Here is an 8,467-nt window from a genome sequence, read left to right on the forward strand (position 1 = left end):
AGAGACAGCAAGACCTGTGTGGGGAAGACAGTCGGGCAGGAGGCCATGTACAGACATAGGAGCACATTAGTCATCGTGCGGACACTGAGAACTTGGGGTACCCCGCTCTCTGGTAATGGGACCCCTGGAGCCTCGGGCTACGAGCAACAATAATAATCTTTACTTTTATATATCGCTAACATGTTCTGCAGCGCTTTACGGTTTGCACAAATTATCATCACTGTCCCCAATGGGGCTCACACTCTGAATTCAGTATGTCTTTGGAATGTGGGAGGAAACCGGAGAACCCGGAGGAAACCCACACAAACACGGGGAGAACGACAAGCCTGATAGCCCTCATTCCTAGAAAAAGTTCTAATTAGGCCTCCGCACCGCTACAAATAGCTAATATATAAAGCTCACTGTGTGTGTATGTCCGGGATTGGCATCCGCACCGTCGCAGCTACAGCCACAAAATTTGGCACAGTCACACGTCTGGACCCCAAGAGCGTCATAGGCCATGTTGTGAGGCAAAATTTTAACCCTGGACGTTCCAATTCACCAAACAATTTTGCCCCTATCTACATAATGGGGAAAAAGTGAAAGGAAAAGTGTTGGAGGCAAATTGACAGCTGCCAGATGTGAACAAAGGGGACTTAAAGAATGAGAGCGATGGCGCCAAAGAGTATATACCGTACAGTTGCTAAGGTGGGGCCCTGACATGGGATACTCACCACACACGGGGATATGAACACACACACAAAATGCGCCACACACTACCACGCGCTTCACCACATATACCACCCTCAGCACACATTTCACCACACATACACCAACCTCGCCACATAAAAGTCGCCACTCAAAACTCGCCACGCTGTCCCAGAGCTGTTTAAAAGATGAAAAATGAGCTGTGATTGGTTGCTATCAGCAACAGTTTTCTTTGTAGACAGTTGTGGTAACTGAGGCCTATTATTCTTATCATTTCTATGGTGTTATCGTCCTTCTGTAAAGCTGGAAATAACACAATTTATTACCGTGCCAACACAGACCACCCTCTGACACAGACTGCAGGGGGATCCCAGTATCACACAGGATAGGATTAGATACACGGCTCAGCAGTCAGTATCACACATGAGAGGATTAGATACACAGCTCAGCAGTCAGTATCACACAGGAGAAGATTAGACACATGGCTCAGCAGGCAGTATCACACAGGATAGGATTAGATACACAGCTCAGCAGTCAGTATCACAGGAGAGGATTAGACACATGGCTCAGCAGACAGTATCACACAGGAGAGGATTAGATACGCAGCTCAGCACTCAGTATCACACAGAATAGGATTAGGTACACAGCTCAGCAGTCAGCATCACACAGGATAGGATTAGATACACAGCTCAGCAGTCAGTATCACACAGGATAGAATTAGATACACTCAGCAGGCAGTATCACAGGATAGGAATAGATACACGGCTCAGCAGTCAGTATCACACAGGCTAGGATTAGATACACAGCTCAGCAGACAGCATCACACAGGATAGGATTAGATACACAGCTCAGCAATCAGTATCACCCAGGATAGAATAAGATACATAGCAGTCAGTATCACACAGGATAGGAATAGATACACGGCTCAGCAGTCAGTATCACACAGGATAGGATTAGATACACAGCTCAGCAGTCAGTATCACACAGGAGAGGATTAGATACATAGCAGTCAGTATCACACAGGAGAGGATTAGATACATGGCTCAGCAGTCAGTATCACACAGGATAGGATTAGATACATGGCTCAGCAGTCAGTATCACACAGGATAGGAATAGATACACGGCTCAGCAGTCAGTATCACACAGGATAGGATTAGATACACAGCTCAGCAGTCAGTATCACACAGGATAGAATTAGATACATAGCAGTCAGTATCACACAGGATAGGATTAGATACACAGATCAGCAGTCAGTATCACACAGGATAGGATTAGATACACAGCTCAGCAGTCAGTATCACAGGAGAGGATTAGATACACAGCTCAGCACACAGTATCACACAGAATAGTATTAGATACACGGCTCAGCAGTCAGTATCACACAGGATAGGATTAGATACACGGCTCAGCAGTCAGTATCACACAGGATAGGATTAGATACACGGCTCAGCAGACAGTATCACACAGGATAGGATTAGATACACAGCTCAGCAGACAGTATCACACAGGATAGGATTAGATACACGGCTCAGCAGTCAGTATCACACAGGATAGGATTAGACACACGGCTCAGCAGTCAGTATCACACAAGATAGGATTAGATACACAGCTCAGCAGACAGTATCACACAGGATAGGATTAGATACACGGCTCAGCAGTCAGTATCACACAGGATAGGATTAGATACACGGCTCAGCAGTCAGTATCACACAGGATAGGATTAGATACATGGCTCAGCAGGCAGTATCATACAGGATAGGATTAAATACGCAGCTCAGCAGACAGTATCACACAGGATAGGATTAGATACACGGCTCAGCAGTCAGTATCACACAGGATAGGATTAGATACACGGCTCAGCAGTCAGTATCACACAGGATAGGATTAGATACACGGCTCAGCAGTCAGTATCACACAGGATAGGATTAGATACACGGCTCAGCAGGCAGTATCATACAGGATAGGATTAAATACGCAGCTCAGCAGACAGTATCACACAGGATAGGATTAGATACACGGCTCAGCAGTCAGTATCACACAGGATAGGATTAGATACATGGCTCAGCAGGCAGTATCACACAGGATAGGATTAAATACGCAGCTCAGCAGACAGTATCACACAGGATAGGATTAGATACACGGCTCAGCAGTCAGTATCACAGGACAGGATTAGATGCACGGTTTTTATGTGCAATATAATCATTAGAATTTGTTATAACTAACCACAGTTGGTTACTATGCCCAGGCAACGCCGGGCTCTTCAGCTAGTATATATATATATATATTGACTGAGATATACAGTGGGGCAAAAAAGTATTTAGTCAGTCAGCAATAGTGCAAGTTCCACCACTTAAAAAGATGAGAGGCGTCTGTAATTTACATCATAGGTAGACCTCAACTATGGGAGACAAACTGAGAAAAAAAAATCCAGAAAATCACATTGTCTGTTTTTTTTTCATTTTATTTGCATATTATGGTGGAAAATAAGTATTTGGTCAGAAACAAGCAATCAAGATTTCTGGCTCTCACAGACCTGTAACTTCTTCTTTAAGAGTCTCCTCTTTCCTCCACTCATTACCTGTAGTAATGGCACCTGTTTAAACTTGTTATCAGTATAAAAAGACACCTGTGCACACCCTCAAACAGTCTGACTCCAAACTCCACTATGGTGAAGACCAAAGAGCTGTCAAAGGACACCAGAAACAAAATTGTAGCCCTGCACCAGGCTGGGAAGACTGAATCTGCAATAGCCAACCAGCTTGGAGTGAAGAAATCAACTGTGGGAGCAATAATTAGAAAATGGAAGACATACAAGACCACTGATAATCTCCCTCGATCTGGTGCTCCACGCAAAATCCCACCCCGTGGGGTCAGAATGATCACAAGAATGGTGAGCAAAAATCCCAGAACCACACGGGGGGACCTAGTGAATGAACTGCAGAGAGCTGGGACCAATGTAACAAGGCCTACCATAAGTAACACACTACGCCACCATGGACTCAGATCCTGCAGTGCCAGACGTGTCCCACTGCTTAAGCCTGTACATGTCCGGGCCCGTCTGAAGTTTGCTAGAGAGCATTTGGATGATCCAGAGGAGTTTTGGGAGAATGTCCTATGGTCTGATGAAACCAAACTGGAACTGTTTGGTAGAAACACAACTTGTCGTGTTTGGAGGAAAAAGAATACTGAGTTGCATCCATCAAACACCATACCTACTGTAAAGCATGGTGGTGGAAACATCATGCTTTGGGGCTGTTTCTCTGCAAAGGGGCCAGGACGACTGATCCGGGTACATGAAAGAATGAATGGGGCCATGTATCGTGAGATTTTGAGTGCAAACCTCTTTCCATCAGCAAGGGCATTGAAGATGAAACGTGGCTGGGTCTTTCAACATGACAATGATCCAAAGCACACCGCCAGGGCAACGAAGGTGTGGCTTCGTAAGAAGCATTTCAAGGTCCTGGAGTGGCCTAGCCAGTCTCCAGATCTCAACCCTATAGAAAACCTTTGGGAGTTGAAAGTCCGTGTTGCCAAGCGAAAAGCCAAAAACATCACTGCTCTAGAGGAGATGTGCATGGAGGAATGGGCCAACATACCAACAACAGTGTGTGGCAACCTTGTGAAGACTTACAGAAAACGTTTGACCTCTGTCATTGCCAACAAAGGATATATCACAAAGTATTGAGATGAAATTTTGTTTCTGACCAAATACTTATTTTCCACCATAATATGCAAATAAAATGAAAAAAAAAACAGACAATGTGATTTTCTGGATTTTTTTTTCTCAGTTTGTCTCCCATAGTTGAGGTCTACCTATGATGTAAATTACAGACGCCTCTCATCTTTTTAAGTGGTGGAACTTGCACTATTGCTGACTGACTAAATACTTTTTTGCCCCACTGTATATACAGTATATGTAAAAAAAAACTTCCTTCTCACCCCTCAATGGAGGTGGTCTTTGTTGTCCTTTCTCATTCTCGGGTCCTCTGCCTGAGAGTTCTGCGCAGGATCTTAGTTGTTCGCAGTATTGCGCTTTTCTGGACAGAGCTCAGATGTTGCTCCTGGGATCTGTTGTAGCCATTTTCCCAACTTAGGGGTCACTGCTCCAAGTGCTCCTATCAGCACTGGAATCACTGTTGCCTTCACCTTGCACTTCTTCTCCAGTTCTCCTTTTAGTCTCTGGTATTTCTCTAGCTGCTCATATTCCTTCTTTCTGATGTTGCTGTCTCTTGGCACTGCCACATCTATTATCATTGCTGTCTTCTGATCCCTGTTGACTATCACAATGTCTGGTTGGTTAGACAACACCTGCTTATCCATCTGGATCTTGAAGTCCCACAGGATTTTAGCCCTTTCATTCTCCAACACTTTTTCTGGGGTCTCCCACCTGGACTTAGGGGGGCTTCGCCCATATGCTGTGCAGATATTCCTGTATACAATTCCCGCTACTTGGTTGTGGCATTCGATATACGCTGTTCCTGCTTGCATTTTGCATCCTGCCACTATGTGTTGGACGGTTTCTGAGGTTTCTTTGCATAGTCTGCACCTTGCGTCTTGTCTTGTGTGGTAGATTCTATGGATCTTGTACTTAGTGCTTGCTCTTGTGCTGCTATGATTAGTGCCTCTGTGCTGTCTCAAAGTCCAGCTTTCTCCAGCCATTGGTAGGATTTCTCCATGTCAGCCACTTCCATTATCTGTCGATGGTACATCCCATGCAGTGACTTGTCTTGCCATGGCGCTTCATGTTCCTGTTCTTCCTTCCAGATCTGTTGTTGTTGCTGCCTTAGGCTTTCTATCAGCATCTCATCTTCTGGCGCCAATCTTCTGATGTATTCATGGATACTCCTTGTTTCATGTATGATGGTGGCTTGGATGCTTATCAAGCCTCGACCACCCTCCTTTCTGTTGGTATACAATCTTTGGGTGCTAGACTTAGGGTGTAGACTTCCATGCATTGTGAGGAGCTTTCGTGTCTTCACATCTGCAGCTTCCATCTCTTCTTTTGGCCAGCACACAATGCCACCAGGGTATCTGGAAACTGGCAGGGCATATGTATTGATATATATATATATATATATACAGTCATATGTTAAAGTTTGGGCACCCCTATTAATGTTAACCTTTTTTCTTTATAACAATTTTGGTTTTTGCAACAGCTATTTCAGTTTCATATATTTAATAACTGATGGACTCAGTTATATTTCTGGATTCAAATGAGGTTTATTGTACTAACAGAAAATGTGCAATCTGCATTTAAACAAAATTTGACCGGTGCAAAAGTATGGGCACCATTATCATTTTCTTGATTTGAACACTCCTAACTACTTTTTACTGACTTCCTGAAGCACTAAATTGGTTTTGTAACATCATTGAGCTTTGAACTTCATAGCCAGGTGTATCAAATCATGAGAAAAGGTATATAAGGTGGCCACTTGCAAGTAGTTCTCCTATTTGATTCTCCTATGAAGAGTGGCATCATGGACTCCTCAAAACAACTCTCAGTAGTGAGGCTGATTACCAAACACCTGGTCTGGTAGATGATGACTGGGTAACAGAAACTTCTGACTGGATATAAGGCAGCTGACGCCCTTCTGAGTCGCTGGTGATTTCTCTGCTGGATTCTTGGAGACCAGTCTGATTCCTGCTTCCCAAAGATAAGTTTTTGCTCTGCTATTGAACTTATTAGTTTTGTTTTGTTTACCTTGTTTTTTGGAGTTCAGCCATCCCCGGTCGGGGGTGTGCTGAGTTCCATTTTTGTCTCTGATCAGTTTGTCTCTTTGCTCTGTCTTCAGAATTTACCTGAGTGCTGATATAGGCATTTTGAAGTCCTAGCGACTTCAGGGCCTGTTTTTCCTATCAGACGGTTGGGACATTTTTTGGTAGGGTTTTTTACGGATTGCAGACAGCAGCTTTTCTATCCTGTCCTTTTTAGTTAGCTTGGGCCCCATCATTTGCTCAACCTATCTTTCTATCTGTGTTAGTGTTTTCATCTTGCTTCACCGTTGGGGGCTGCCTATTGCTTTGGGGTCTGCTCTGGGGCAGTTTAGATTTCCCCTTTCTTTCTTTAGGCCTATTTAGTTCTCCGGCTGTGATCGAGGGGTCTAGGGCATCGTAGGAACCCCCCACGGCTACTGTTAGTTGTTGTGGATAGGATCAGGGGTCTGCAATCCGATAGCTACCAACCTCTCCGGTTTTCTGGACTTAGCTAGTATTTTTGCTTTTTCCTCCTTCGGTGACTCATTCATAACAGAATCACCAGCCATACCGCAGATCCTAGGGTACTCAATAGCAGGAAAGAATTGTAAAGGAAAAAAAAAAAAAAAAGTTTGTCAGAATTTTTTTTGTGTGTATATTTTTTCCTCTATGTCTCTGAGGCCGTAGGGGGAATTTTTTTTCTTTCTCAATGGAGATGAAGCAATTGTCTGATCGTGTGAAGCAGCTCACTGCTGAAGTGCGGGGAACTTCCGCCTATCTTGCTCATTCACATGCTGCTGAACCAAAGATCCCTACTCCTGATGTGTTTTTTGGGGATCGGTCTAAATTTTTGAATTTTAAGAATAATTGTAAATTATTTTTTGCCTTGAAGCCTAACTCGTCGGGGAGCTCCGCGCAGCAGGTTAAAATTGTCATCTCTTTGCTGCGCGGCGATCCCCAGGATTGGGCGTTTTCTTTGAAACCTGATGATCCTATTCTTACTAATGTGAACGCATTTTTTCAAGCCTTGGGGTTGTTGTATGATGAACCTAATGCTATTGATCAGGCTGAAAAGGCCCTGTTGGCATTGTGCCAGGGTCGGGATTCTGCAGAGTTGTACTGTCAAAAATTCCAAAAGTGGGCGGTCCTTACTACCTGGAATGATGGCGCCTTGGCAGCTCTCTTTCGGAAGGGTTTGTCAGAGACCGTAAAAGATACTATGGTGGGATTTCCTGTTCCCTCTGGTCTTGACGAGTCTATGTCATTAGCCATTCAGGTTGATCGGCGTTTGCGTGAACGCAAAACCGCACGAGAGGTGTTGCCACCTGTTGAACAAATGTCTGAACCTATGCAATGTGATAGAGTTTTGTCTAGGGCGCAACGTCAGGATTTCAGAAGGCGTAATAAGCTGTGTTTCTTCTGTGGTGATGCCTCTCATATTATTTCTGTCTGCCCTAAACGAGAGAAACGTTTTGCACACACATTTGCTGTGGGTGGTGTTCAACCTAAGTTTCTTCTGGCAATTACTCTGATCTGCTCCCTGTCCACATTTTCCGCTAAGGCTTTTGTGGATTCGGGAGCAGCTCTGAACCTGATGGACTTGGATTTTGCTAAACGTTGTGGATTTCCTATGACACCTCTGCGGACGCCTATCCCTTTGAGGGGTATTGACGCTACTCCTTTGGCGAAGAATAAACCTCAGTTTTGGACCCAGACCATCAAGAGAATTGCAGATTTTTGGTGTTGCATAATTTGCATGATACCATTGTTCTGGGGTTTCCCTGGCTGCAAATCCATAATCCAGTTTTGGATTGGAAATCTGTGTCTGTGGTGAGTTGTGGTTGTCGGTGTGCCCTTAGTGATGCTCCTGTTTTCTCCACCTCTCCCCAGTCGCATGATGTTCCTGACTATTTGGCTGATTTTTATTATGTATTTAGTGAGAATGAGTCTGCATCTTTGCCTCCTCATAGGAGTTATGACTGTACAATTGAGCTGAGCCCTGGGTGTAAATTTCCCAAGGGTCGACTTTTCAATTTATCTGTACCCGAGCACGAGGCTATGCGATCCTATATTAAGGAGTCGTTGG

The sequence above is a fragment of the Dendrobates tinctorius genome, unplaced genomic scaffold, assembly GCF_039654945.1.
Source record: "Dendrobates tinctorius isolate UK_male_01 unplaced genomic scaffold, ASM3965494v1 ptg000073l, whole genome shotgun sequence".
NCBI lineage: Eukaryota > Metazoa > Chordata > Amphibia > Anura > Dendrobatidae > Dendrobates > Dendrobates tinctorius.